Here is a 7,500-nt window from a genome sequence, read left to right on the forward strand (position 1 = left end):
TAGAGATAATGTTAGTGTGTTAGTAAAAGCGTTAGAACGTCGAGAAAATGCAGTGCTGTATTTATTTGCGCTCTTAACGGCACTTTACGTCCCACGTTCAGATATCACCATAGTCAGCCTTGCTTTCATTCTTTCAGGTGCGATAAAATAAAATGATAGTCAAGTACTTAGGTCGATAGCATCGACTAACTTCCTCTAAATTTCAGGTCTAGTGTCTATGAGTGAACTAATCTAACAACTTTGTCGCATAAAAGGATACTTCTATATGATCTCTGTTTGCAATAAGTAGGTACCGAATACCCCTTATGTCACACTTTTCTGTCTTGAAAACAGTCTTCTTTGGATAATCTAGTCCTCGGCATTCTAAAGTGACTGGTTGGTCAAGGTTAGAACACATTTGATAAGAGCACTCTCTGATTTACCTGGGGTTGAAACAATAGTAGCAATAATTCTATTATAGTTCAGAAATTATAAAAATGTACGCGTATATAATTTTGTCATGTTAGTATAATTCAGTATATGACGTAGATGAGAGACAAGGTTCCAGCTATCTACGTTTATAACCTGCTTTTATCACTGGTTGTTGTCACACTACTTCAGCTGTCACATCGTTTCATACATCACTTATCATTCGAGAGATTTTGTCACCTCATTTCACTTACATATAGATCTTTTGAAAGAAACCAGCGTTGCAAATTGAATCTTGTTCTGCTTTGAAATCAATAAAGCCAATCAGATAATGATGCCTAATGTTGATTACCAGTACATAGGAGTTTTGCACGTGCAATTGACGGATCCTCTATTGGCTGCTGGACAAAGCTAGAAATCATTGGCATGTGTAATCTAAATACACTATGTCTGGAAAAAAATAGCAATCACCAGAGAAATGCCTTTCTTAATATGTCGGCTCTACAATGGCTCACCTAGGGCTAAGTAACAGCAATACCAACCATAGCAACTATAGTAGCATCATCAACAACAAACATTTGAGCTTATACATTTCTAAAATTACCAGTTTATTCCATATTTTATGCAATTTGTAGACTGTTAAATTACATCACTTATACTAAACGGTAACTTAGTTTTTTAATCAATGCTTTCAATAAAACGCGGGTGCCAAAACGCTGCTAATAATGTGTTGCCTTTTAGATAATTTTGTTTAGAATAATATTTTTCTGCTGTTTCTAATTATAATTGTTACAAATGCACTTATTAATTCTGAAAACTTATCTGCAGTGAAGTATATATCTCATCTTACATTAGCAATCTTTAATTTCATTTGCTAATGAATATGTAATATGTCTCCAAACACAAAACCTGTTTCGGCTTTTAAGAATTATGAATTTAAATTTAAGAACTCCCAATGTCTAAACAATAACTAAGTTTATCCTGAAAATTTTTTCCAGTTAGAGGTTTTTCAGGTGCTAGAAAAATGGAGGGATCACTTGATAAATTCTAAGATAGCTTATCTCAGCGACACAGCAGAGAAAATAGCGCTTTACTTTAGAAACTAAAAGGAATTTATTAAGAAAACAGTGTCTGTTAGTCTGTTTAGAGTCAATAAAGTATTCATTGACGAGTTATTGATTCAAAGAATTCCATTCCAGTATCATTCAAATGTTGTTGCAGGCAATTCAATAAGCTATAAGAGATATAGAGAGGGGGAGAGAGGAAGGGAGGAAGAGCGGAAAGAGAGTGAGAAAGCGGGAGATAGATTGAGAGAGCATGCAGAGCGAGAGAGTGAAAGGGGGAGGAGTAATAAAGAATGGCACTAAAAATAGTTCATTGATAAATCAGTCCAAAATGTTAAAAACGTTTTAAAATCATGTTCACGAATTGCTGAATTTTCAGTTCAAATGTTCGGAGTCTCAGTGGGTCTGTCATGAAACACTTCTAAGAATTCTTGCAAAAAGTATGTTCTAAAAACTTGTGTTAACATGCAAAATACCCACAAAATTACTTCTTATTTAGAAGTTTGTTTGTGTATATACATATATATGTACGTATATGTGTGTGTGTGTGTGTATTATATACAAATGCCCGAACTGGATGTCATTGCATCGTACTGGATGTCATTGCATCTACAGCCAAGACCAGGTACTGCAATAGCTCGGTGTTCAAAGAAAGCCCAGAGCTCTTCGGTGCCCTGTCAAAAAAATTAAGAAACCTACAGAACATAGACACGGATGTCTTCGAAAAGGAACTAGACACTCTCCTATCCACAACACCGAATGATCCAACGGCTCAGCATGAGGTACGGATGACGGTAGCAGTGTCAAATTCCCTCAAACACCAAATGTGTCAACAACCAAGAAAAAAATCACATGCAGGAGTTTTGATATGAAATCTTACCTCCCCGAAGAAATAAGCAAATCAATCTCTTTATTGCCCACAGGGGGCTAAACATAGAGGGAACAAACAAAGATAGACAAAGGGATTAAGTCGATTACATCGACCCCAGTGCGTAACTGGTGCTTATTTAATCGACCCCGAAGGATGAAAGGCAAAGTCGACCTCGGCGGAATTTGAACTCAGAACGTAAAGATAGACGAAATACTGCTAAGCATTTCGCCCGGCGTGTTAACGATTCTGCCAGCTCACCGTCCTAAAGAAGAAATAAGCAGATTAAGAGTGGTGCTCCAGCATGACAGCTGCATAGTTGAAATTAATAAAAGAATATGTATGTATGTATGTATGTATGCATGTATGTATGTATCAAAGAACTTGATTTTGTAAACAAAATTACAAACTTCTTAAATGTCTGAAATCAATGGATTACATTGATAAGCTTTGTGTTCAATTATTCATTTAATCGTTTTTAGTTGAGAGCTATGTGAGTGTGTATGCTTTTCTTAACTCGGAAAATACAGATTATCATAGTATTTGGCCATAAAGTTTACACCAAGAATGAATGCTGATCTTAATCAAATTGATGAATACCATATCACGTTGATTTTTAACTCTAAGTCATTTGCATTTGACGGTGAGGGTGTTAACTTTGATAAATCAACTCTTACATTGAAATCTATCAGTAGAAGTGTTACCAGTTGTAATATTATCTTGTGTGAAGGGGAGAATATTAGTTCAGATGATAAAATATCTCCGGGAAGTGGTTTCGGCAGCAAATACTATATTTCCGCATCCCATATTTGGTCGGTAATTAGCTACTTTACGAGCAGTTTTACAACAAATCAGCCTATACCTAAAGGAATCAATGGAATGTAGTATATAACTGATTTCCAAACCAAATCAGATCTCTGAACGCAACTTAACCTATCGGCAGTGTACATTTTGTTCCCTTTTGCTGAGTTCAGATAAATAAATAAAATAACATAAAATTATAATAATAAAGTAAAACAAAATAAAATAAAATTATAATAATAAAGTAAAACAAAATAAAATAAAATTATAATAATAAAATAAAATAAATTATAATAAATAGATTGAAGTATAAAAAAGAAACTACAGAAAAATAAAGAAAGGAAAAGGGAAAAATGATGTTAGCCATATCATACTGAGATATGTTTAACAAGGCTTATCACTTAGTCTCTTGCAATTTCGTTTTCGCATTCCCTCGATGCTCACATCTCTTGTCAGCAGGAAGCGAATTATGTGCATGTATTAATTTCTATTTGTCACAATGAGATACTTTTGCACATGTACTTACATGTATATATAAACGCACACGCTTTCACGCACATATAAAACCTCTCTCTCTCTGTTTATCATTTTGTGTGTGTGCGAGTGTGTGTGTGTGTTCATGAACTCGATTAGGTAAACAGAATGGCTAATTACTTAGTCCAACGTCTGCAATCAATGAATTATATCGATCAGCTTCATATTCAAAGTTTTATCTTGTATAATTTTTCTTATCCTACTTGTAGCTGTTATATCTGTCGTTATTAATCGTCGTCTTTATATTTCTACTAAGTATCAACCCCACCACAACCACACATCTCCCCTTCTTCTCCTCTTCCTCCTCCTCATCACCATTTCATCATACTTGACTACTTTAAATCTAGTATTATATCGTGTGTCTCTTGATTGGTGTACAGATTTTATAAAGGATTTGGTGATAATACGCTTTAGTGTAAATTCTAGATAACAACTGAATAAGTATTTGGTCATTTCACTGAGATGATAAAACTTATTAATGCATCAGAAAACTTGATTTAATAAACGATTGTAAACTAAATGCACATTCATGCACCCACCCACACACGCACTCTCTCTCTCTCTCTCTGTATGTGTTGTATATGTGTGTGTTCACGCGCGTGTTTGTGTGTGTGAGTTCATGTTGGTTTTTATAAGGGAATATACTAGTAGACATTAATATATAGTAATCTATTTACTTATTCACTACTACTACTACTACTACTACTACTACTACTACTACTACTACTACTACTACTACTGCTGCTGCTGCTGCAGCTGCTGCTGCAGCTGCTGCTGCTGACGCTGCTGACGCTGCTGACGCTGCTGCTGCCTCTTATATTAATTTTATGACTACTTGTAAATAACGTTATTTGTTGATATAAGTTACCATTTTATTGTATTTAAGTTGTATAAAGTTTTATTTGAATCTCTCCAGCATCACTTTGTGTGCAGAAATGAATTTGTTGCAACTTTTGATTTCATCCACTGAATCATCATGTTTAATATATGTACAAGATTAGTTATGTGATTTGTCGTAGAGAATTGGGTAAACAATCTTATGGTGTTAATGTTCATATGTGAATTCATGTTCAACTGTGATTGTCTATGATAGCGAAATTATCTGAGCTATTATCTTCCCCAAGTCATCAAATATAAACAATATGCTTTGTGTTTAGAGATAAATCATTATATTTCAGTCCGAAACATACGCACCCATCTTTAATGACTAAGTTTGAGTTGGTAATTTACCCCTTACGACTATTTCCATGGGCTACAAAAGTTGTAGGAGGAAGTTAATATGCTATCCTCAGATCGAAGTTCTTGTCCTAATTCTAGAAACAGCGTGTGCTTTGTTGAGAGTATCCAAGGGTTAGGTTGTTGTGGTGATTAAATTAGGTGAAAGATCGATTCTACCAATCAAAAACAGTAAATTTTCTGACAGTCTGCTACACAGTTTCTACTCACCGAATTTTGAATAGAAATCTATGGTAGATCCGGGACTAAAGTAGAAGAATCGTCCCTGAAGTACTGCGCAATCAAATCAAAGCCGAAAACACGTAGTTGTGAAAAAAAACTTTTTAATCGTACAGTTATCTCTGCACCCATGATATACTAGCAGGTATACTTTTTACAGATACATTTTGAAACAAAACATATCGGAAACAAAATCCATATCCCATTAAGATGTGGAGCGATGACAATTAGATATGGTATGTAGGGAAATATTTGTGAAGAGGGTAACAAGGCTTACCTACCCACAAACAATTCACAAGAACGAGCACTGTCCCCAACATGTCGGTCTCAGTTAAATTTTGAGTCACTATGCAGTGGTTCGACTTGCTAAAACTAGGCAGCAAAATATTCTCAGATCTTTTCTAAGTTCTCAACTACTACTACTACTACTACTACTACTACTACTACTACTACTACTACTACTACTACTACTACTACTATTTCTACTACTAATAATAATAATGTGCCAATTATTGTTAGGTCCTTGGAGACATTATCAGGAGGGATCAAGAGGAATATAAAACAAATCCGGTGAAAATGCTCAGTAGAGTTGTTACAAAAGGTTTGCCTCCTTAGAATAATCCGGAAAATATTTTCTGCTCTAGACACAAGGCTCGAAATTCTAGGGGAGGGCGTCAGTCGATTAGATCGACCCCAGTACGCAACTGGTACTTAATTTGACGACCTAACAACAACAACAACAACAACAACAATAATAATAATAATAATAATAATAATAATAATAATATTTATTATTATTATTATTATTATTATTACTATTATTATCGTAATAAATAATCGGTACATGCGACGGAAACTCCTTTGTTCATAAGTACTGCTCAATCAATAGCTTAGATCAACAACAATAAATAAGTGAATGTAATGAAATACTGTTTACGACTTGCTATCGCATTTTGTAATTTCAATTATCATATTTAGGCCATAGTAGCCATAATATGTCCCAAATAACATTCTAAACTATTTCTAAAAGGAGATAAATATTAAATAATACAGACTTTGAATGTTTTTTGGATGAATAACATCAAATCGGACGATCAAGGTTCAAACGCATTCAATCATAATCACACCCGACCAGAGCTGATTTGGGGTTAAACGACATCCAACGAGATTAATGGCAATACAGCGGAAGCACAATGGTGGAGAACTACATACGAATTTTTGGCAACAGTGTCCATATATTAGAGTTGTGAATTTATATCCCACTGCGATTTTCTTTCATATATATCATGTTTATCTGATCTATAATCCTCTCTATCCTGAGAATATCAACAATGTATCTTGTGCTCAAGAAATAAATTGTTACATGCAAAATCAATACGCTCAAGCATGTTATTTTTAGAGGATACACCGAGGTAACATTGAAAAAAAAAAAGAGATTAATAATTATTATTGATATCAGGACAGATGAAGAAACAATAATAAGAATTTAACGTAAGAGAAAACTACAAATATTCAGTAAATAAACAGATCTTAGCACTGGAAAGGACTGAAGGATATTTGTTTTTTGTTTTGCAGCACATGAGTAATCCTTTCCCATTTGAGACTACCAAAAGTAATAAAGCAGATCAGACTAACGAACTTTACAATAATATGTGGACGTTGTCAAGGACATTGTTTCTGACTGCCTAACTTTGCCAAAAGAGAATAGATATATATGAATTCATAGCAGAATTGAAACTTGCATATACTGGGAATTATGCCAGTATTATAAAACATCCACAAATATAAGGAGGACAAAGTGATCATACACTTAGATAAGCAACTGATATAGACGGGAATATTAAAACATATCGATCGAATATTTTCGTTAAGGACCATCAGTCAAGGAAGGGCTTGTTAGTAAATTTATCATTTCCAAGAGATAATATATTTTTTAAAGAAATGGTAAAAATATCCAGATATAAAGAACTGGAAATACAGATTACCAAGATGTGGGGATTTGAATGCAGAAACAACACTCATAAAAGGCAGGTGTCTTAACATGCTACAGACAAATACATAATCAAAATACCAGCACTTGTACTCATAGACACAAGGAGCAAACGACACAAAGAAGCTCAACATAGTTATTACATAGTAAACTTTCATTACAATATATAAACAACACTGCACGCACTAAGGCAATGAAATAAAAGGACGCAATAAAATTAAGGCCATAATATAAAATAATGATAATTTCGGAGTGACTTGATTTTTCCACGATAATAATCATTTCTTACATAGTAAGAGAACTAGAAAACTTCACAAAAGATAAATAATTTCTGAAGGTTATTTATTGAGGAGGCTGGTATAGAAAATAACAAAATCAGA

At 34.0% G+C, this 7,500-nt stretch overlaps 1 protein-coding gene across 21 annotated transcripts in view; it reads left to right on the forward strand.

Moving 5' to 3' along the window:
* The window catches only part of LOC106874330 (uncharacterized), a 902,231-nt gene that overhangs the window by 203,146 nt on the left and 691,585 nt on the right, over positions 1 to 7,500 (forward strand). The window lies entirely within an intron of this gene.

Source organism: Octopus bimaculoides, chromosome 2 (genome assembly GCF_046866305.1).
Source record: "Octopus bimaculoides isolate indiv1 chromosome 2, ASM4686630v1, whole genome shotgun sequence".
Taxonomy (NCBI): domain Eukaryota; kingdom Metazoa; phylum Mollusca; class Cephalopoda; order Octopoda; family Octopodidae; genus Octopus; species Octopus bimaculoides.